Genomic DNA, 22,666 nt, shown 5'->3' with positions numbered 1-22,666 from the left:
TTACTTGTGAACTGTATGGAGACACATTACAATCACCTTATTATTATCAATAAGAAGGGAATTATAACACATAAGTCTTGTTATTTAATATTTAATAATATTGAGTGTATACACAACATTATATATTTATACAATAATGAATACATACTTAACTATAACTCATATAATACATCTTAAATTGTTATAATGTGTATATATATAATTCTTTATAGTCTATTATATATTTTTATATTTATTTATACAGAGATATTTTATAATTGTTTGCTCTTTTATCTTGACAACAACTGTTATTGTAGGTGCAAGCTATGCCATTTCATACTGATCTGACCTCTCACTGTGTCAAAATCCTCGCCTAACAACAAATTTTTTGTGTGGATATATATTAGGTTTGTATGGCAAGGTTTTGGTAAAGGGGGTGCTACAGGGGTGGCTTCTGTGAGAGCTGCTAGAAGTTTTCCCCATGTCCAGTAGACCCAATGTCATCCAGCTCCAAGATGTCCCCACTGCTGACCAAGGCCAACCTCATCAGTGACAGTGGTAGCACCTCTGTGATAAGATATTTAAGAAGGCGAAAAAAAATCCCTGTGCAACTGCAGGCAGAGACAGGAATGAGAATATGTGAGAGAAACAACCGTGCAGACACCAGGTCAGTGAAGAAGGAGGGGCAGTTGTTGCTCCAGGCTCTGGAGCAGAGGTTCCCCTGAAGCCCGCGGTGCAGCCCGCGGTGAGGCAGCTGTGCCCTGCAGCCCGTGGAGGCCCATGGCGGGGCAGATCTCCACCTGCAGCCCAGGGAGGACCCCACGCCAGAGCAGGTGGGTGCCTGAAGGAGGCTGTGACCCCGTGGGAAGCCCACGCTGGAGCAGGCTCCTGGCAGGACCTGTGGCCCAGTGAAGGGAGGACCCCACGCTGGAGCAGGTTTGCTGGCAGGACTTGTGACCCTGTGGCGTGCACACTGGAGCAGTCTGTGCCTGAAAAATTTCAGTCTGTGGGAAGGACTCACGTCGGATAAATTCATGGAGGATTGTGTCCCTCCCTTGGAGGGACTCCATGCTGGAGCAGGGGAAGAGTGTGAAAAATGTGTCACGAGGGAGGAGTGGCAGAGATGTCTGATGTACTGAACTGAACACAAGCACCATTTCCCATCCCCTTGTGCCACTGGAGGGGGGGACATATGGAAAATCAGGACTAAAGTTAAGCCTGGAAAGAAGGGAGAGGTGAGGGGAAGGTGTTTTAAGACTTTTTTTTTTTCTCATTATCCTACTCTAATTTGATTGGTAATAAACTAAATTAATTTCCCCAGGTTGAGTCTGGTTTGCCCATGATGGTAATTGGTGAGTGATCTTCTTGACCTTATCTTGACCAATGAGTCCTTCATTGTATTTTCTCTCCCCTGTCCAGCTGAAGAGGGGAGTGATAGAGCGGCTTTGGTGAGTACCTGGTGTTCAGCCAAGTTCAGCCCACCACAGGATAACAGAGATAATTAAATAAAAAAAATCCAGGAAATTCACTTCCTTGCCATCTCTGCATCTGTGGAATTACCTTCATGATTTGAATAATGTCTATTGAGTAAATCTAAAGAGCAACACTGAACTCTTAATATTCTGCTTTTAGTGATGAATCAGCTATATGTCTAGCCAGTTATAGGACACTGGGAAAAAGTATTCTTTCTTGCCAGTTTTGCCCCTAGAATCTTTCAGCATCATTCATACAGAAACAAAAACTTACCCTTTGCTATAGCAACTAGTGTCAGATGTAGACAAAGTGTAGCTGAATATTTTCCCATAAATTTTTGACCTTTTCCGACTGATGACAAGGCTGAACAAGAATACAGAGCTGCAGATAAGACATTCTCATGAATATTTAAATATCCACCTTGCTCAGAGAAAAGGTATTTTTGAATGTAAGAACCTGTCTTTTTCACTTTTCTTTTTTTTTTTTTTTTTTTAATATCTCTCTTGCAAAATAATAGAACTCATACTAAAGAACATTCTTCAGCTTCTGACACCCCAAGTCTGTTTCCTTGTTTTTATCTCCAGATTTATTGTATTTTATTGGCATATCAGGCATAAGGGAGCAATCCAAATCTGTCATCTCTAAAATACGGGAATGAGCACACAAAAAACTTCTGAGCACCTTTTAAAACATCCTTTAAAAATTCGAAGAAGTCTCACTCTAATCTGCTTGACAGAAGCCCCCACACTGAAGCAGAACAAGAGGATTAGATGATAGTCGTTTGAGAATAATGAGAGTGGTGGAACTGATCTCCGGGTTCCATCTCTACCAACCACTGGTTGCTTCTGCAGTTTTGTTGTAATTGTAAAATTTGTATTTTGCATTAGAATGAATCCAAAGATCTCACATTTTTACAAGGAGAGACTGATTTCCTTTACTGGTTAACTGAATTACTTGGTGCCACAGATCATAATGCCTGGAACAGGTCCTGTACACAGTAGCTTCCACTTCTATAATCTTCTCGGTTGATGACAATTGTGTTGCTTTTCTTTACACAAGATTGTGGAACGTGGTGGAAAAAATACATCAGTGTCAAGAAACCCCGCTGTGGTGGTTTAGGTCCTGCCGGGACCCGAGACCACGCTGCCGTTGTCCCTCCCCCACCCTTGGACCGGGCAGGGCAGGGAGTGAGATACAAACCCCGGGGTTGAGATAAGGAAAAATTTAGTACAACAGTGTAACAATTTATAAACGGAACAACAACAATGGCAATAACAGTAACAATGAACAGGACAAGAAATATACAAAGATATACCACAAGAATACAGCAGAGAAGGGGAGCAACACGAACAAAAACTGTCCCTGCTCCTCGTGCACTTAGGCTCTTGGACCTGAGGTCAGCATGGTATTGAATAACCCGGCTAGAGCTCCCTCCCCACTGCTGGGGAAACTTAACCCTATCCTAGCTGTACCAGGACACCCACTCAGACCCATTTCTCATTCACAGTGCAGGAATCTGTCAGACTTTTTTTCCTGTATGTTGCCCTTTTACATTTTGATAGTTCCACAAGAAGATTTCCTACTGTTTTCAACAGAAAAAAAAAGGTTCTAAAGGACCTTCAGGATCAGGAAACGGTTTCATATAAGTAACCTATATTTGACATTTCTTCTAGATACGTTTTCCCTGTTTATATTCTAAATAATGATTTCCCTCTTTCATATTTATAGAAATCAGAGATTTGTAGGCTATTCTTGAATTAGGCTGTGGTGGTTTGACCTTGACTAAATGCCAGGTACCCACCAAGTCACTCTATCACTTCCCCCTTGGTTTCTCAACAGGGCAGAGAGGGGAAAGAAAATAAGACAGACCAACCCTTGTGGGTAAAACAAAAGCAGTTTTAATATAAGCAAAGTGAAGCAAAGGTCCATGCATGGAAGCAAAAAATGAAAACAGATTTATTCTCTCCTTCCCATGAACAGTGGCTGTCGGGCCTTCTCAGGATCAGGGCTCCCATACGCGTAGTGGCTGCCTCGGAGGACCAAGGGTGACCCCACCCCCTTCCTCCTTTCTCCCAGCTTTATCCTGAGCAGACGTCACACGGTCTGGAATATCCCTTTGGTCAGTTGGGGTCAGCTGTCCTGGCTGTGTCCCCTCCCAAGATCTTGCCCACCCCGTCCCACTGCAGGGGGAAATGTCAGAAAGAGCCTCGGTGCTGTGCAAGCACTGCTCAGCAGTAGCCACAACACCAGGGTGCTATCAACACCCTGCCAGCTCCCAGCATAAAACACAGCACCGTGAGGGCTGCTATAGGGGAAAGCCAATTCCAGCTCAGCCAGACCCAGTACATAGGCAGACAGGAAACTGAGGTAGATTTACAGAATATTCAACTCTATACTAACCGTCCAAACTCATAATAGTATGAATTGATTTCTGCTAACTCTGCTCCAGGCCTTTTATGTTCCAGCTGCACTTGGAGGACTCAAGTAGCACATAACCATATGTATAACCCACCATGTACAACTCTGTAATTGTTATTACTCTCTCACTTTTAGCAGATAATCTTGCAAGGAAAAAACCTTCCAGGAATTCTCTTGTGCCATCAAAATAGGCACACTATATGCTACACACATACAGTAACCTCAGCTGAGGGTCTGATTTAATATAGAGCACTGCATCCTGCTGCTAAAACACTTTCTCAATAATGCAGTAATTGAGGTTAAGAGTTAGCAAGACAGCTGGATACACGCAGGTTTAAAAAGGTTTTAGACTGTTAATAATTTAAAAGCTGTAATATGATTTAGACTTGGTTAGACTGGAACTGAAAGTTATTTAACCTAATTTAGTTACTCTCAAGTTAAAAAGAGCAGTTTGAATTTTTCTACCTGTGTAGACCTGTGTTTCTTCCCTGTGTAACTGAAATGGAGCTTATTCGAGAGGACAGTGAAAGGCATGGAATCTTTCCACACACATTTTACTGGCTGTTGGGCTGGAAAAAGAACAATACACTAATGCAAAATAGCCATGAGATATGCCTGCTTTCTGTTTGTGTCATTCTTTACACTCCGTTTATGTGCGGCAGAGTAGCATTTGCACTTATTGGTTCTTTATCCTTGAAACGTCTTTCAGGAGCAGGGTAATCTTAGGGTTTCTGTTACCTTCTACCTCCTTGTATTACAAGTACAGTCTGTCACTAAAACTCACTTTTGTCTCTGAAAACCACTAAAATAAACTGCCCTTCTGCTGTGGAGACAGGCTGTTTATTTGATGCTGCCTGACTTTATTATTTTATAAAACTTTGATTTGCTCATCTCCAGTTCTCTGGCTGTCTGCGGGAAGTGTAAGGGTCACAGTCAGCAATATTGCAACTGCACAATAACGATAGGAACAGGTAAGGACGAAAAATGTGCTGAGAACTACAAGCTGAGAATTACGATTGAGGAAGGAGGACCCCTGATGAAATGACTTTAGAAGAGACCATTTGAATTGTGTGTGTAAATCTCAGGTGCAATAAGCATTTTTCTCTGTTAAACCCTGATTATTTCCAAAGTAGGAATATTCTTTAGGAAGATATGTCAACAACCAACTCACTAAAAGTGAATGTGTAATGGCAATAAGAAATAAGTGTGGTCTTTTAAAGTTATTTTTATTTCCTAATCATACTATGATCCCACATTTTTTTGCAACTTTCTTAGCTAAATGTGATAACATGAATGTCTATAGGAAGTTAATTTCAGGACTATAGTAGTGATTTATTTAATGAATAAAATACATTACATGAAAGTTAAACTGGGATCTAAATCAGATTTGTTTCAAATAAATGGATTTTCTTTATGCAGTTATGCAAATTTAAAAAAATCAATGTAGAGCAACAATGTTGTATGACTTAGGAGACCAGTAACAGAAAAATCAGGTGAAAAGTTTCCATGAATGGATTACTGATAAATCATGGTTTGAGGTTTGTTTAAACAGATGGCTTGCAAGATAGTTTCCAGTAACATACAGAACATTCACAGAAGGCCTAATCAAATAAATTATTACATGAAAACAAAATCAGATTCACTGGAAAATTTATCTACTAAAATTACTCAAGAAGTTTCGTTATTAAGTGATGAAACAATCTGTTGAAAGAAAACAAAATGATAAAATGAACAGAAAACTGTTTTCTTTCCATTTAAAAATACAAGAAATCTGTCAGGACTGATATGTTAGTTTTCTCTTCTAGTGAGAAATGTGAAGCTGTGACTTAGATTCTGCTCAGTATACCTGCTCTATAGGTGTTAATTTTTCTAGTTATTATTCAGTATGAGTGAAGGAATGAGTAGAAGACTGACTGAAAGACTTTCTGACGCAAGATATGGCAATAATTATGTATTCTGAACCAGTTTGAAAGTTCTTCAGGTGGACAGATAGGATTAGGAATAGAATGGAGGATGACAGGGACTCCACTCATTTGATGTGAAGACCCCCAGACCTCCCAGCAATTTTTTTAGAGATAGCTTAATCTTTAGTTACTATTATTATTATCTCAACATATAAGAAACATGGATTTTGGCCATATGGCTTCACAGAAATCCAGGGGAAAATGGACTGAGAGAGAGAAAACACATCCAACATCTTGCACACAGCATTGACTTCCAGTGATATCTTTCATGTCTTGACATGAAGTTAAAAAAGTCTTAAGTCTTGAAGTCTTAGATAAAAAAGGCTAATATTTGGTGTCTATTATGGATAACAATTTTAAAATTATCTGGATAAAATACAGTAGAATAGCACAGAGGAAATCACTGTATCTGATCTCTGCAGCAGCAGAGCTCACTGATTTTATTGTACTTTTTATCTCTGATGTCTATAGTTTTGCTATAGGGAATCTATTCTGCCATGTGCTTGGTACAATATTGGAAGTTCCTCTACTGATGGTTGTGAAAATAAATGGCAAAGAAAATAATAACAATAAAAAACCTCTTCTTGAGGATGTCCTAAAACAATTGGAGAAGATCAGTACAATACATTCTTCCTGAATGTTCACTGTCTTTACAGAGATAGCACGTTGCAGAGCTGTTTTATTTCTCACTGCTGATGCATTATTTTCTCCCATGCTGTGTCACAGCATGCCATCTTGTTTTGCAACCTTTGAAGCCAGGAGACAAATCTCTAAAACATAAGAAATATGTATGTTGACTTTTTTTGTTGTTTAAGAAGCAATCTACCTTCACTGACAACTGGGCATCTTGCAGGTGGATTGTCATTTCGAAAGCATAAAATTTACATAATTACTGGTTCTAGAATCATACTCATAAACATTTCAGTTTCTGCCTGAGGAATTGTAAGTGTAAGAACAGCTGTTTCAAAAAATCTGTGATTATCACAGTTAATTAATTTACCTGAAAGACAGCAAGATAACAAAAGCTGATTTGTATCTCAGAGAATCTGCAGACTTATTATATATGTACTTCAAGGTGACTGTGATGATATATAAAAGTTTGATAGCTGCGTCCAGAAAATGGATCTAATTTTGAGCATGAGCACTATGGCTGAAACTGAAGGAGTGACTTTATTGAAAGTAATTTGCTGTGAACAGTATTTTAACATAGATTCTTAGTCAAAAAGGGAAAGACTTGTATTTCTTTGGGTATCTGTGTGCTTGATACCTTTAACCATGTTTTTGTTACGTTTAATATTTCTTTCTCCTTACCTTTACTCTCCAGATAATAAAAATATGCATACAAACATATTCAACATACAACAGCAATTATTTATTTCTAAAACCAAATTCTGTAACATGAACCTGTCTCCCCAGAGAAGGGTTTAGAAGTCTTGAAAGAAAGCAACTGTGTCCTAGGAAATATTCATCCATGAGTGTAAGAGGAAGATATCCCTGCTTTCTCATCTCTTGTAATCTTATTAAGTATCTAGCTGCCAAGCAACAGCATGTAGAAGACATAATGAAATGTGGATGATCTAGAAAAAGAAATGAGTTGTAATTAGCAAAGATGATGGTGTTTAGGAATTAGGAAGCACAGGAAAGCTGTTGTTTCAGAAATCTGAATATTTCTCTCTGCTCCCTTTAGTATATAAACAGTATCCGGCCAAAGTCCATTTTCACACACACACACACACACACACACACACACACACAGCGTCTTCAGGTAAAACAGGCCAGTAAGAGAGGGATCATGTGGAAGGCTCCCTGTTGATTTTAGTCACTTTCTTTTTTCCAGATCTTTCTCTGTGAGTAATTCCACTTGAGTCAAGTCCTACCATCCTTACCCCTTCTATAAAGACAGCAGTGGAACTATGTGAAATTTAATCCCCCAGAGAAACAATCAATTTATGTTGTGTTTTATTTAACTTTTAAATCCATCAGGTATCTATTAGCAAACACTCTACATCCACAAACAAAACAGCAGTCTCTCAAGTTGGATTTCTATTGTGTCTGGGGCACTTTACTGAGCTTCAAAAATAAATTTCAGTGTGCTTTTTAAAATCTCAGGAACCTTCCAAAAGATGTGCAACTTCTACCACTCCCTGAAAAATCTTGGAGTTCTTTGGTGATAAAGTCTGCAAGGTCTGTTCATGTTCTCATTGAGGGGCTTGGTGCCAGCCCTGATAGTGTTGACTGATACTGGCTGCAGAGGTTCGCAGCCACCACAGTCCTATCGCCTCTCAGAAAGGCTGCTCTAGGCATCACTATCCAGGCAGCACCTACTCTGGGATTTCTGGAGAGTGAAACTGACACATTTATCTAAGAAAGGGTAATTTATAGGAACTCATGCTCTAATAGGCAGTAAAAATGTGTGTAGCTGACAAGGTTTGGGGAAACACTAGGTAAGAAAGAATCAAAGGAAGATGATGATTTAAAAAAAAAAAATAAAATGTTTACCTATTTTAGAGGTAAAATAGCCATGAAAGTTTTAGGATCCTAGGCTAACTGGATCCATAATTATATCTAGAGGTTTTAAAATTTATCAAAATGTAGAGCTCCTTGTTGGTTATATTACATACTAGCTAGGATAGAGCTTCAATAGGGTTCATTGGAATTTAGTAGGTAAAAATGTTATTATTCCAGTTTTTTTAAACTATATTAATCTCTAAGATGTACCACTGCATTGTTTGTTGCTATTGTGAAATTGATAAAACTGATTCAAACTGATAAAGGAGCAGGAGTATCAGAGATAATTAAAAAGAAATAAAGGATTCCTGAGCTTCTGATCTTTATAATGTATTACATAATAATAAGTTCAGCCACAGTAATTGAATGTATCACAAACCTCCCATGTTTTTTTGATATATCAATTAAAAGTAAAATAAAGTGCCTCATGGAAAATAAAAGAAAATCAGATATCAAAGGAAGAAAGAGAAAATTTAAATTAAAGACTAAGTGTAAGCAGCCTGGCCTAAGACTGAGAGGACAAAAGACCTGTCCTCACTCCCGGTAAGAGAAAAGAGAACTTACTTTGCGTAAACCATTTCTTGGCAGATCTTCATAACCTGGTGAGCTCAAATTTTGAGGATATATAGTGGGTTCTCACCCTGGTTTGGTGAGAGGGATTGTTCTTATCCTTTAGTGAAAAGCTTATTTATGAAATGATAAAACTCTATGAGATTTATCTCCATCAGCAGGGGTTAAGATATGAGTAAGAAAATGGACTGTTTTCTGTTGGATATGCTTAATGAAGGACAGGAACAAAGTTAAACAAAATATTGCCAAATTGTAAGAACTTTCTTTCCTTCTTTATTTGCATCTATTAGTGCTGTGCTTCCTCCTGCTTAACACAACATATCCTTTTCTCCCTAGACATTTCCTTGGTTTTGCTAAGCATTGGGGTGCTTTGAACTGTAGAGTAATTCAGATCAGAAGCGACCAAAGGAGGTCATCTACTTTAGACCTCTACTCAAAGCACAGCTAACTTCAAAATAAAGTAAGATTGCTCAGGGCCTTGCCTGGTTGAGTTTCAAGTTATATCCAGGGGTGGATATTCCACTACTTCTTCGGGCAGCCATTCCAGTGCTTGCCTACCCTCATGACAAATATTCTTTGTTTGCAGCTAGCCTGAATTCCCCCAACAGCAGCTTGTGACCACTGCATCTTGTCTTTTCACTGTGCACTTCTAAGAAAAGTATATCTTTATCTTCTCTATAGACCCCTTTTTGTAGCTGAAGACTGAAACTGGATCCTTCATTAGCCTTTTGTCCAAGCTGAACAAACCCAGCATTCTCATACTCTCCTCATACAATATGTACTCCAATCCCTCATCATTTTGGTGCCCCTGTGATGGGTTGTCTCCAGTTTGTTGCTCACTCTTGCACAGAGAGCAGAACCTTGACACAATATTCCAGTTGTGACATCATGAGTGCTGGGTAGAGAGAAGTAACCCCTCATCTCAGTCTGCTGGCTATGAATTTACCAATGCAGCCCAATATGCAGAAAGCCTTCATCACCAACAGGCTGAAGTACTTTTCTGTTAACTGTATTCTCTATGTAGTTGGAATTCACCCTTACAGTTATCACAGGAGACTTCTTGGAACTGTTACCTATGTACAATATCTCTGCAAGAATTTCTGTAAAAATAAACATGTTAAAGAAGTAGACGCAACAGTATTCACATGTTTCCTACTAAAAATTGGAAAAAATATACACATATATTTGTTTTCTTGTGGTTTGGACATCCACTGAAATTAGTGAGTTTAATAGTCAGCTCTCAATTTATAGAAGTCTAAGATACACTTATATTCCTTTATAGAATCAGGTGTCTGAAAAAGGAATGGCCTCCACCCAAAACAGATTTCTGTCAAGGGGTGAGGTAGTTCTTAATTCACAACTGTATTCATAGATCATGGGTACTTGGAAGAGAAGCATCAAATACAAAAGAGAAGCAGCAAAGGTAAAAGAAATGATCCAGTGGTTATATATGACAGAGAGGTTATGTATAACAGCTGGAGAGCTTCAAGGAGAATCTACACACTAAAAACGTACCAGTTTAAGTGGTCATATACTAATGTAGTACAAATGCACCATTCCAAGGAACTTGGTTTGAATCTGATGGAGTTTGATTACTGTAACACCCTTCAGCTGGCTTAATGCTTAATGCTTAATAAAGATTTTAAAAATATAATTGGGTATCCTTAAAGCTAAATTGACATAAGGATCTGGGATTGAAGTGCCCACACCAGAAGTCTGGATGGATTTCTAACTGATACCTGTTTACCTCCCTTGACTGTAGAAGAGTATAGAACAACTGATGCAAACATAGCTGTCTAGATTGAATCAAGTTAATCAGACACATGAATGAAGTCACTCAGTGGAAGAAATAAAGTCACTCAGTCTGGAAAGAGTGTTGCTTCCTACTACTGAAAATGAAGGCCATTTCTGCCTAGATACTGAGGAAGGGCTAGATATACCCTCAAGGGGATAAGGATACATGTGTGCTGCACAAGGGAATAGAGATATCAGCCTGACAAATGTGATTTTGGAAAGGACGTAGGATCCTTGTGGTACAACGCTGCAACCCTTGTATATCTAAGTTAACGGCTTAGAACTTGTCATTTTTACAGATATTCCTGTAACAGACCTATTTATAAACTGTATAAACAGGCAAAAGGAATACTGAACGAAAGCACAAACCACTTTCTCTATATTCCTTCTCCTTTTCGTAATACACCATGCTACAGCAATGAAGGAAGAGTGCAAATATGAGGTTATTTAATGTTTTCATGGAATTAAAATATTTCATCTGTCAGGCTTCCCTTCCCAGACTGCCCTCTCCAGTTCCAGACGGGCCCTGTTTATGTCACATACATGTGAGACTGTATATATGTTTATGTAAGTAAAATACCTTTGCTGTGAGAGTGTACCAAGTAAAGAATACAGCTTTGTTTAACAGTACTTCATGAGTCCGTAGTGTTATGATTTCAAATTATGGAGTCATGAAAGCTGAAAAGTATACTGCAGGGCAATTTAAAGAAATTTTAAAAACAATTAGAGCCATTTTGTAAAATTTTGTGAACTATTTAAAAGATTTTTTTTTGTGGTTCTTGCGGAATCTGAATTGCCACGAGTCACTTAGGTGTCACCTTCCCTTTTCCTAGGAGCAGTTTGGGAACAGGGTGTTTCAGTTCTGACAGGGTTCAGTTTTAACAAACCCATCTCATGCACCCAAGCATGCATTAAATCACATGTTGCGATCACAAGAGAAACAAGGGAGGCAAAAGATGTCTGTGTAATTCCTTTGTACTTATACATGGGCATTAGCCTTTTTGCCTGCCATTGTAAATTAAAGAACAGGCAGCAGGGAAAATGCTGTGCCTGCACTGCTGTGCGGGATGCACGCTGTGCTCCATGGGGCCCTGTGCTGAGTGGCACTGCAGTGGTCACCCACATAAGAAGGCATCTGTGTTTCAGGCCGCACAGAAGCCCAGTATACGCTTTCAGGGCAGTGTGTGTGAACTGCCCTGCTGGTTAATGCAGACAGACAACTTTTACACACTGATAAACTGAAGGGGAGAGAGGCTTTATTCCCTGCCCTGTGCCTGTTCCTGCATCACCTAAAAAAAGCCGTTTCTTCCTGCCCCAGGCAGCCAGGTCAGAGCTGCACATGCATTTCTAACTGCTTTTGTCCCTCACCTCCTTCATAGAGAATTTCTGTGATTCTTAGGAAAGTCATTCTTCAATGTCAACTGAAAGTCAATCCCAGTGACTCTCTATAGTCAAAGCAAAACCCAGAACAGTGTATTAGAACTTTTTTTTTTTTCTTCTGAGACATTGAGGTTCAAAGCAGAAGTATTTCCAGACAACATCTTAGTACAAAGCCTGAGATATTACCTTCAAGTGTAAGTAGAGAAAATGTTAAGGTGAGTGTATCAGTTACAGCTAGCTCTTACACAGAATGCTCTTTTGGGGTTTTGACCTTGGTGGTATAAGCAATATTCCCCGCTTTTGATCCAAACGAGAAAGAATTATTTTCAACTTTATTATGAACTTGGTGTTAGTGGGAAATATTAATGCATTATGTTATATTGGATGTTGATTTTTTTTATTCTATACATCTATAAAGCATTAAATGGCCACCAGCCTGCAGTACACTCTGGATGCCTTAGAATTTTATGAGTTTTCTCAGTATGAAGTTGTTAATGACAATAATAGAAGAGGAAACACCTGAAATGTATTAGACAAAATGTGTTTATCACATTTGGGGTGTACATTAAGGCCCAAATGAAAAATTATATTCTACTCCTTTTCTATGCATAATCTTGCAATATGTAAATTTAATATTGGAATCTGAAGGGTGCTTCTTCCTTTTCGGCTGGTACACATGGGGTAGGCTGGAAAAAAAATAGCTTAGAGAAGACTATCCTGTCACCTGAACATTACTTACCACAGGTTCTTGGGTGGATTATGCCCAAAGAAGAGTTGAAAAATGATTAAGAAAGAAGGTTTTGAAAGAAAGTTTACCTGATCTACAGTAGAAGATGAACTTTTCTTCCCCACTCACAGAATTTCTGTATTTCTAAAGCACTACCTGGGGCTTGTCAGAGCTGCAGTCTGCCAGAAATTCAGAATTCAGTGTTAAACTTAATTTGAAAAGGCTATTGGCTAATCACTTTTTGGCTTTAGCTGACAATTGAAGTATGAAACCTGCCAGTAGTGGCATATCTTATTCAATTGTTCCATGTGAAAATGAGATCAGAGCAAGGGTTACATAGGAAAGGGTGAGCATGACAAAGTGGAAAAGGGGGGATATTTTGGCCCCACAACAAACAGAGTGAATAGTGAATTATTCTGAGGGATTTCTCTCTTGATCCAAGTTAAAACCTTGCTAGTTTCTTGTACATATGAGAAGTTTCTTATCACATGAAGTTTGTTACCTACGCAAGTTCTTGAAGGCAGTATGAGCAATGTAGACTTGATCAATTACTGCGTGTTACTAGTATGACTCCGTTCACTCACTGGACCTCATCTAACAAGTCAAAACTAAAACTGTTTCCTTCTGTGTGTACTTTACCCTCTGCCTCCTGGTCTTGCACAGCCAGGACATTACATTGGAAAGGATACAGAGCAGTAGGTAAAAAGGCATAGTATAGAATCACGGAAAGGATTACTTTTGTTGTAGCAGCTAGTAAGAACTGAACATCAAAATATCTGGGATAAATAAGTAAGACTGAAGAAACAGCGTGTGCCACTGCCCAAGGTCAAATGACAAGAGCAGTCAAAAGGTAAGCAGATTTGATAGAGTAGTTTTCAGTATAAGGTCATAAGCCTTAGACTGTTTGAGTTGCATGCACTAAGAGCAGATGAGCTCAGAAAGAGGTCAGAAAGGCAAAAAGAGCTTGATCCTGTAGGAAAGCCAAAAGCCAAAATAAAAATGAGAAAAGTATTTATTGGGAGAAGTCTTAAAATAAAATAAAAAAAATCCCAGTGTTTTAGTTTATCTAACACTTGTTCAGGAAAAAATGTGGTTTTGTATATTTTTTTTTCAGTAAACAAGATCAAGTGAAAGCACCCAGCTGCAAAGTCTGTGTCCCTCAAAGAAACCCCAAGCCATAAATTAAGGTATTACAGGAAGTGACAAATCCCACCCTATGCAGAAGTCCTTCAGAGCATCCAGACCCCAAACAACCAGACATGCACAACAGAACCCGCTTTCGTTCCTCTCTTCACAGGGTGTGTGGTGCCTCTGCACTGGATTAATTGTTGGTGCCACACCCTTATGCCAAGAGGCATGATACAGATAGGCTCACACCAATAACAGAAGAGCAGGGACACACCTACACTCTTGTTCCCTTTTGTAATTCAGGTTCTCTTCAACTGTAGAGAAAATAGTTAGAAGCTGGGGCACCATATACCACTGAGGAGAGTGTGATTGGCAGCTGCATGGAGATGGGAAGTGGGGTGGTGATTGAAGAGCAAACCCTGGTAGCATGACCTTTTTCCCTCCCCAGTAAAACCTATGCTGGAGGGACTGGTTGGAATACTTGGCATGTGGGAGTTCTGTCTTTACATTTAATAATAAATGTAAAAGTCAAATTTCCAAGCCAATGACCCTACCAGTATTTTGAGAGCTAGTATTCTGAGCTCATTTGCTTTCTGTTGATACTCTCCCACTCTGCGTCAACTAATGCATTTGCCAGCTGTTTAAAGCACATAGGAGATAAAACAAACATTGTTTTAAATCCATGTTCTGGATCAGATCTCTGTTTCAGATGGATCTGAATGTTGATGTCCCACCTCTTAGGTGATTACTGGGCTTTGGGGTATAGGACCACCAGCAGTTTTGTGAATCTAATTCCTTTATTTTCATTGTAGCTGCCCCAAACCGATATTTCTGAAGTATAGATGAAATATTTCAAAAAAACACTGTTGATTTGAAAATATTTAGTAATTTTCATGTTGACTGACTCAATTTTCCATGCATTCAGAATTTCTACTCCCTTAAAATCTTTCTTTTTTCCCTGACAATTACATAATTTTGCAAAGAGAGTTTCAGCCAGCTGTACAGATATGGGATCTAATACTAGCCAATTTCTTGAGTCAAAATGAATTACAGTATGATTTGATAAATCTAATAAAGATCTAACTTAAGCTTGAATTTGTAGAGAAGATTCTGGTTATCAGGAGTTTCATATCATTTGGAGTAATGATATGAAACTCCTGACCTCCAAGTCCTGTAAACATGTCTGAACAAAAAAATTCCAGTTGTGAAAGGTATCACAAAGCACAGACCAAACTCTGCTCTCATTTATGCATCTCTGACACCCAGCAGGTCACATCTAGTAAATAGGAACAAAATTTTAGTCTGTGTCTTAGCCTGGATGGAACTCAGCTTATTCTTTTCCAGAGGACAATAAAATATAAACCTTCAGGATATCCTTCTGAGTATAAATGTTTTGGAAACTACTTTTCCCATTGCTAGGATCATGAAATCTCTTGATTTAGTTTCCCCTTAGTTTATAGGTTCTGCAAAATATTTCTTTCAATAAAATAAAGCAAAGTTTTAAAATAAAACTTCAAACTTACTTGGTATTTTTATTAGAAATCTGAAATACCAACAAGGTTTGCAAACTGCTTTATATGTCTTACTCAAAGTTCTGAGTGAATCTTTACCAAAATTTGTCAAGAGACTGATGATTGTGAATTATGTTAATAAAAAACTTATTTATGATGCATATTTAAACTCAAAACCTGGGGAACAGAAGTATTTCCACCTAATTTCCACTACTGCTTATATATAAAGCTCAAAGTAAAACACACAAAAAAAGTCAGAGTAAACTAAAAGACAGAAAAAGTACAGTTAGCCGTACAGACTGGAAATATTCTCTTTGACTAACAGATTTCACCGAACTATGAAGTTGCTCATTTTAAGCAAACATACATGTCTGTAAGTTATCTTCTTAATATATAACATTATTCTGTTACTGATATGAATGGAAAAATTAATCCCAGACAATTGCACATGTTACATTAACCTTTTTTCCCCCTCTATCAATAACCACCTTGTGGAATAGAACCATAGAATCACAGAATGGTTTCAGTTGGAAGGGACTTTTAAAGATCATCTAGTCCAACTCCTCTGCCATTGGCAGGGGCATCTTCCACTAAATCAGATTACTCACAGCCCCATCCAACCCTGCTTTGAACACTTCCAATAATGGGGCATCGACAACTCTGAACAAGCTGTTCCAGTGTCTCAGTGCCCTAATCATAAAACATATCTTCTTTATATCCAATCTAAACCTATCCTTTTAAAATTTAAAAACATTGTCCCTTGTCTGTCATTACAGGCCTTGGTAAAAAATCTCTCAAATGTATTAAATGTCGAAACGTATGAAAATAGTTGTTAGTGTGGACTCCAGCAGAAGTAAACCATATCAAGCTGTAGCACTTTGAGGAAACAAAACATCGTATTGTTTACCAGTACTGCAACAGCAGCACACATTTTACACACATACTGGGTCTAAACCATTTAAAAGCTGTACAGATGTGGGTACACATGCTGTGATTTTTCTAGTTTCTAGATCATCAGGAAGAGATCATTAAAAAGGTAATTCTGATTTTTTTCAAGTATTTTTTCTAGTTGGTACTGTGAGGCTATATACATATGTATATGTGCCTGCTTGAAGACATGTGATATATTCTAGTAAGCATCCAGAGGAAACCAGGTGTCTTTTGCTGCAGTTTTCTGCTGGGTTAGTGAGGAATACCTGGTATTTCTGTCCTCCTGTTTTGCCACCTCAGTTTCACCCAGAGCTTGAAGGGCGAGGGGCACAAAGGGGAGCAGCTGTGGGGCAACACAGCATCTGGCCCTGGGACCAGACACTGGCCCTCCTGCCCAGCAAGGCCAGGGAGAGTTCCCTTCCTGTAGGAACACCAGTGGAGGAAGAGGTTCCTGTCCTTTTACCAAACCCTCCCTGGGCAGCCATGTCCACAGGCTATAATTCATCTGGCCTCTCTGGCCACCTCAGCTGTGACAGTTTAAAACGAGGCTGCTCTTTGCTAGAAGTATACAGTGCAAAGAAAAGCCAGAGTAGATTACTCAAAAAATGTAGGGGCTGAGGTGAGTCTGCCACAGGATAACTAGGAACAGCTCTGCTGGAGTAAAATTCAATTTATTTTAAAAAAAAAATTTTGTTCTTATCCTGCTGTTGAATTTACCTCAGGGCACTTTTGGCTCCATGGTGGAGAGACATTAAAGAAGCCTTGGAGTCTGCTGTGATCTTTGTTGGTTCTCCAGATGTGTCTCCTCAGGAGGCCTCTCACCTGCACAGGTACAGCATTGCTGAGCTTCTGAGCGTCTTTGCTCTTCATTAACACTCAGCAAAACCTCTTTCCCACACCAAAGGCTTGCATAGCTTGTGAGCCAAAGGTACATTATCACATGGTTCCTCCTCCTTACAGCTTGTGTTACTGTACAGGACTGCGTATGGAGCTGTGGGTCTGATTGTTAGGATTTTATAGTCTGTCTTCTGTTGGTTTAGTATAGTAATGTGAGCATTGCTCAAGTCTCTATTAAGGTGTTGCAGTATCCTGGAACCATGTGATGTCACATTTATTTAGATCCAACATTCCTGTCTTCAGTAAAGCTCTTTAGGATGTTTGCCTGTTTTTAAATGTCTTCAGATAAATAGAACTTCTCTTACAAGCTTATTCAATACTTTTGTGGTTTAACCCTAGATGGCAACTAAGCACCACTCAGCTGTTTGCTCACTCCCCTCTGGTGGGACTGGGGAGAGAATCAGAACAGTAAAGTGAGAAAACTTGTAGCTTGAGATAAAGACAGTTTAATAAAGCAAAACCCATGCACACAAGCAAAGCAAAACAAGAAATTAATTCACTACTTCCCATTGGCAGGCAGGTGTTCAGCATCACCAGGAAAGCAGGGCTTCATCACACGTAATGGTTACTTGGGAAGACAAATGCCATAACTCTGAACATCCCCCCCTTTCTTCTCCCCTCAGCTTTATAGACTGATCCTGACATATGGTCTGGGATATCCCTTGGGTCAGTTGTGGCCAGCTGTCCCAGCTGTGTCCCCTCCCAACTCCTTGTACACCCCCAACCTGCTTGCTGGTGAGGTGGGGTGAGAAGCAGAAAAGGCCTTGAGTCTGTGAAAGCACTGCTCAGCAATACTGCATCTCTGTACTGTATCAACACTGTTTTCAGCACAAATTCAAAACATAGCCCCATACTAGCTACTAGGAAGAAAATTAACTCTACCCCAGCCAAAACCAGCACAAATACATAAATTTAATGACTGTGTTCATCCTGACCTTTGTAGCCTGAGTTTTGATTGCGCTATCTATGAGGAAAAAATAAGGAAAGGTTTAATACATAAATCCTAAACTTCATATTTCTCAATACATTTCTAAAATGCTTAGAGTGGCACACAGTAGGAAGAAGCCACCTTTTTTTAATTCCTCAGGAGAGAAAAGAGTGCAAGAACTAAACGTGGAAATTCAGCTCAGGATTTACAATATCCCTGTCATTCCCCCAAATATAGGAGTATCTTACAGAGATTTCCACAGTCTCTCTTTCAGTTCTTCTCCATCATTTCTACCATGAAGTTTTTCCTAATATCTGATCAGATTTTTTCTTGCTATATAAACTTCTCTACTGTATTTTTGAGCTCTCTTTTAATTCTGTTATTCTTTGAAGGTTCTTTCATTTGATTCTTCCAGTTCAGTACCAACTAATGGATGCAGTATTTCTCCTGAGCTTTCTAGAGGCTTTCACTAGACAGGAAGACCAACCTATAGGCAACTGCAATCACAGTTCCGTGATTAAAGAACTTGCCTGGGGGGAAGAAAGTAAGGCTCAACTTCTTGCGTTATCACAGATCCTGAAATGCTGATGGAAAACTGTGTAGGCCTAGATCCAAAAGGATCTCATTAAACGCTTCTTCTTCCATTGAGCTACAAGCCTAACCTCTCTCCTATATTTTCCCTTTCACGCTGTCAAGTTTGCTGAGAGATGCCTTTCAAGTTGAGGTATACAGTGGAAATGAACAGGGGAACCAAGTTGCTGCTGTTGAGAAGACTAAAATAGGAGAGAAGTCAAGCCATTGTCAGTCATGTCAACAGTGATTTAATTTTAAACCTTTGCAGACCTAAAAATCAGGCATCTGAGGAAACGCAGAATAGAAAATGAGGTGCTGATAGAGCCTGGGCACCTCCAAAGATTAAGCAGGATCTTTCAAGAGCTCAGTTTTGGGTTCTTAAATTCTAAGTCTCACTTAAAACCATCATCGCCTTCCTCGATCCAGGCCATGTGATAGCTGTGTTTCTGTGAATGCCTGTTTGGAAAGGGATTTGTGAATATCTACTCTTCCAAGTATCTGTTAAATGAGATAATAGCACTTGAATATTTCATGGTGCCTGAGGCTGAATATTATCAGAGAAGCTGAGAAAAGTTTGGATATTAACCTTTATAAAACTGCAAGTTTAAATTAAAAAACTACTTTAAACTTTTCTCATAACTACCTTTATTTAATTTCTTGGTTAAATAGTCTAACCTCTAGACTTGCCATATAAGCAGAGAAAATAAAGCTAAACTATAGAATCCATAGCTCTGTGGTTGTGAGGTTGTCAGTAGGAAAACTGGGGTGTCTACGGAGGTTATACTTTCAGGAACAGACATAATTTGAATAGAATGGTTTAAAGATCACATTTTTGGACGTAGTCTCTTTAATATTGCTATGATTCATTTTACAAACATTTGGCATACTTTTTTACATTACATATGCTGAAATATATGACCTACTTTTAAATTTGAGAAGATGTTAAAAGCTGTGAAAAGCTCAGTTATAACAAAATCATAGGTTCCAATAAAGCACTGAGGAACCTGACTCTTTGTGAAAACAATAGAAGTATTTTTATTACTAATCTACAGAAGTGAATTAAAATTTTTTAGCATGTTTTTATGAAATGTCTGGCACTTCCATCCTGGAAATACCATAATCTCCTTCATGCCGACCTCTTCTGTGTGTGGTCCCAGATAGAACCTCAGTCTTTTACCCACTCAGAAAAAAAAAAAAAAAAAAAAAAAAAGCCCAGACAGCTGGGGAGAAAGAGCAACTCATGCAGTTTCCATACTCAGAAAGTGGTTGGTCTGGGATTCAAAATAGATATCTAGAGAAGTCACTACTCAGATCTTAATAAATATTTTTGGAATGTTATCTCCTGAATTTCTATAAAAATGTTCCTTGAGGGTTGTACCCATATTCTCTTTAATGTAACAGAAAGAGTTTTTTACACCAAACTATTTGTGTTCTCAAAATGTTATTTACAACTTTTATAAATTCTTCAAATGGCCTTGTGGCTTTTAGACAGATTTTCTGTAGTTTGTTCCAAAGCAGTGAAGTAGACACAAAGGATTGAATCTTGTAGGTATAAATGTGTTAAGGATGTTGTTACTTGCTAGGAAGGAACAAATAAACAAAAAAATAATAGTGATATTTGATTAAGTAACCATTTTTTATATCAAACTATCTGCTGATTTTATGGCTTTTAGGGTTGGTGTTTTTTTTTGTTTGTTTGTTTTTTTTTTGTTTTTGTTTGTTTGTTTTGTTTTTTTTTTTCCTTAGTGACTTGATGCTACCTCTTCTCATGGGAATATTCCACTGATTAAAATGCAAGTGAGGAGGAGACTGGTTCAAGTCTCTAGTTATTAGAAATATTAGTTTAGTTGCTATACACAAAAATATTCTAAAATATCACTAAAAAATAGCCAGTAAGGTTAAGCGGAAAAGGAAAAAAAAGCTGTTAAAAATAAAAAGAGCCTTTCAAGAGAGTAGTATAAATAACTTACCATATGGGCAACTAAAATTTAAAATCATAGCAGGACAAAACAGAAATAATTTTGAGGAGCAGATTGCTAAATGAAGAAGAGCCATAATAAAAGCATTTTCAAATTCATCAGAATGAAAAAAACTGCCAGGACCCCATTAAACGTTCAAAGACAGGAAGGCCAGGACAGAATATCTAGAATTATTTGTGAATATCTAGAATTATTTGCAAATATGTACAATTATTTGCATGGATGTGCATTGCCAGAGGGGTGATTTTTACAGAGTGGAGATGGAGTCTCTCAGTGCAGTTCATGAGATGGAGTGACCCAGTCTGTAGCTTCCAAAGTGGAAGAGTCTACTCCTACCACATTTGTGCTTCTTTACCTCACTTCTGGCTGTGCACCCCCACCATCCATCTTGTTCCAGCTCCTGTTCTCATCAGAGATTTCAGGAGCGTCTGACATGCCTTGGTGTCAGTGTTTGAAAAGCAAGAGAAGATGAAAGTTTGACTCTTATAAAGGGACACTGAGAATTGCAATTAATAAATTCCATGCAAACTAAGTAATAAAAAATTATAATATAATTCAAGTTGCAGACACAAAAATGTATAGGATATAACAGGGAAAAATTAACAGGTTTTGTAAAAGAAAACGAGACCTTACAAATCTCTCACTTGACAGATACTAAATAAAAATAGGTAAATAGAGAACATCCACTTTCACAACTGCTTATTGAAGGTGCATTATCAAATGCTCTTAAAAACCTATGACTGCAAAGTCATTAAAAGATCTCATAATTCTGATGAAACAGTAGACAAGTGCACTGTAATGCAGAAAATTCCTAACAACACAATAAAGAAGCAAAAATTTGAATTATTTAAGAGTAAGATCAGAAAATCATGGTGGTTCATAATTCTCTGAAAATATCAGCTCAACGTTCATCCAGAAAAGCAAGTGAATTTGGAAAAACAGTGAGATAATACAAGATGTTACTGTACTCCTATACACATTTTGATCTGAAAGCTTCTGAGATTGGATGTGAGGACCTAATATTTTATGAAGTTACCTTTGTATATATAACAATAGATTCCAAATTTTAGAACAACGTAGTGCTTTCAAAACTAAAAAAATCTCACACATTCAAACAAAAAACCCCAAACTTGACAGGTTTCTCAGGCTGTAGGTTAATAAATACTGTAAATGAATCTAAGCCTGGGTCACTGCTGAAAGAGGAGTCCCATCGGGCTGGCTGTTCTGGACCCCTGCTTTGGGCTCCCATGAGTACCTGTACAGCAGGACAGTAATCCAGATTAGGCAGTTGATGTAACTGTTTTGTAGTTGTGGGTTTCTTGGTTGGCTGGTTGGTTGGTTGGGGTTTTTTTCCTGTTTGTTCAGTAAACTTTTAGCTTTAATTTTATTTGTCACATGACCTCACCAGCAGCAAGACAAATGAAGGCATGGGTATGTATGGCAGAAGGCAGGATTAAATGGCATCTTCTTCAATGAAGTTTCAATTCAGATTATTTGAAACTGATCATCAGATGCAGCTTCCTAATGCAGGTGCTTGTTCAGGTTTTGCTTTGATATGAGACTGGCAGATGGTTAATGTACATCTCTACACCTGTGAATATAAAAGCCTCCCATAAGTCTACCACTTTATAAACATCCCCATAGACTGTATTAGGCCAGCCCTATTCAGGTGAGATAAAAATCCTGCAACATCTAAACTACTTCTAGCACATGAGACAGTCCACTTAATTTTCTTTGGATACCTTCATGTTACAGTAAAATTGCTATAATTCTAGGAAGACTGATTTTTCTTCAAGGAGCAGCACTCTGCATAGAGAATATTAAATTTCTTGATCTCACATCATGTTTTTGCAGACTATGAGATTAGCAAAAGGGTAGGGAAGAGGTTCTTGTGGGTACTAATTCTG

This window comes from Athene cunicularia (assembly GCF_003259725.1).
Source record: "Athene cunicularia isolate RWA chromosome 1 unlocalized genomic scaffold, athCun1 chr1_part2, whole genome shotgun sequence".
NCBI classification, from domain to species: domain Eukaryota; kingdom Metazoa; phylum Chordata; class Aves; order Strigiformes; family Strigidae; genus Athene; species Athene cunicularia.
This window is presented reverse-complemented; position numbering follows the sequence as displayed.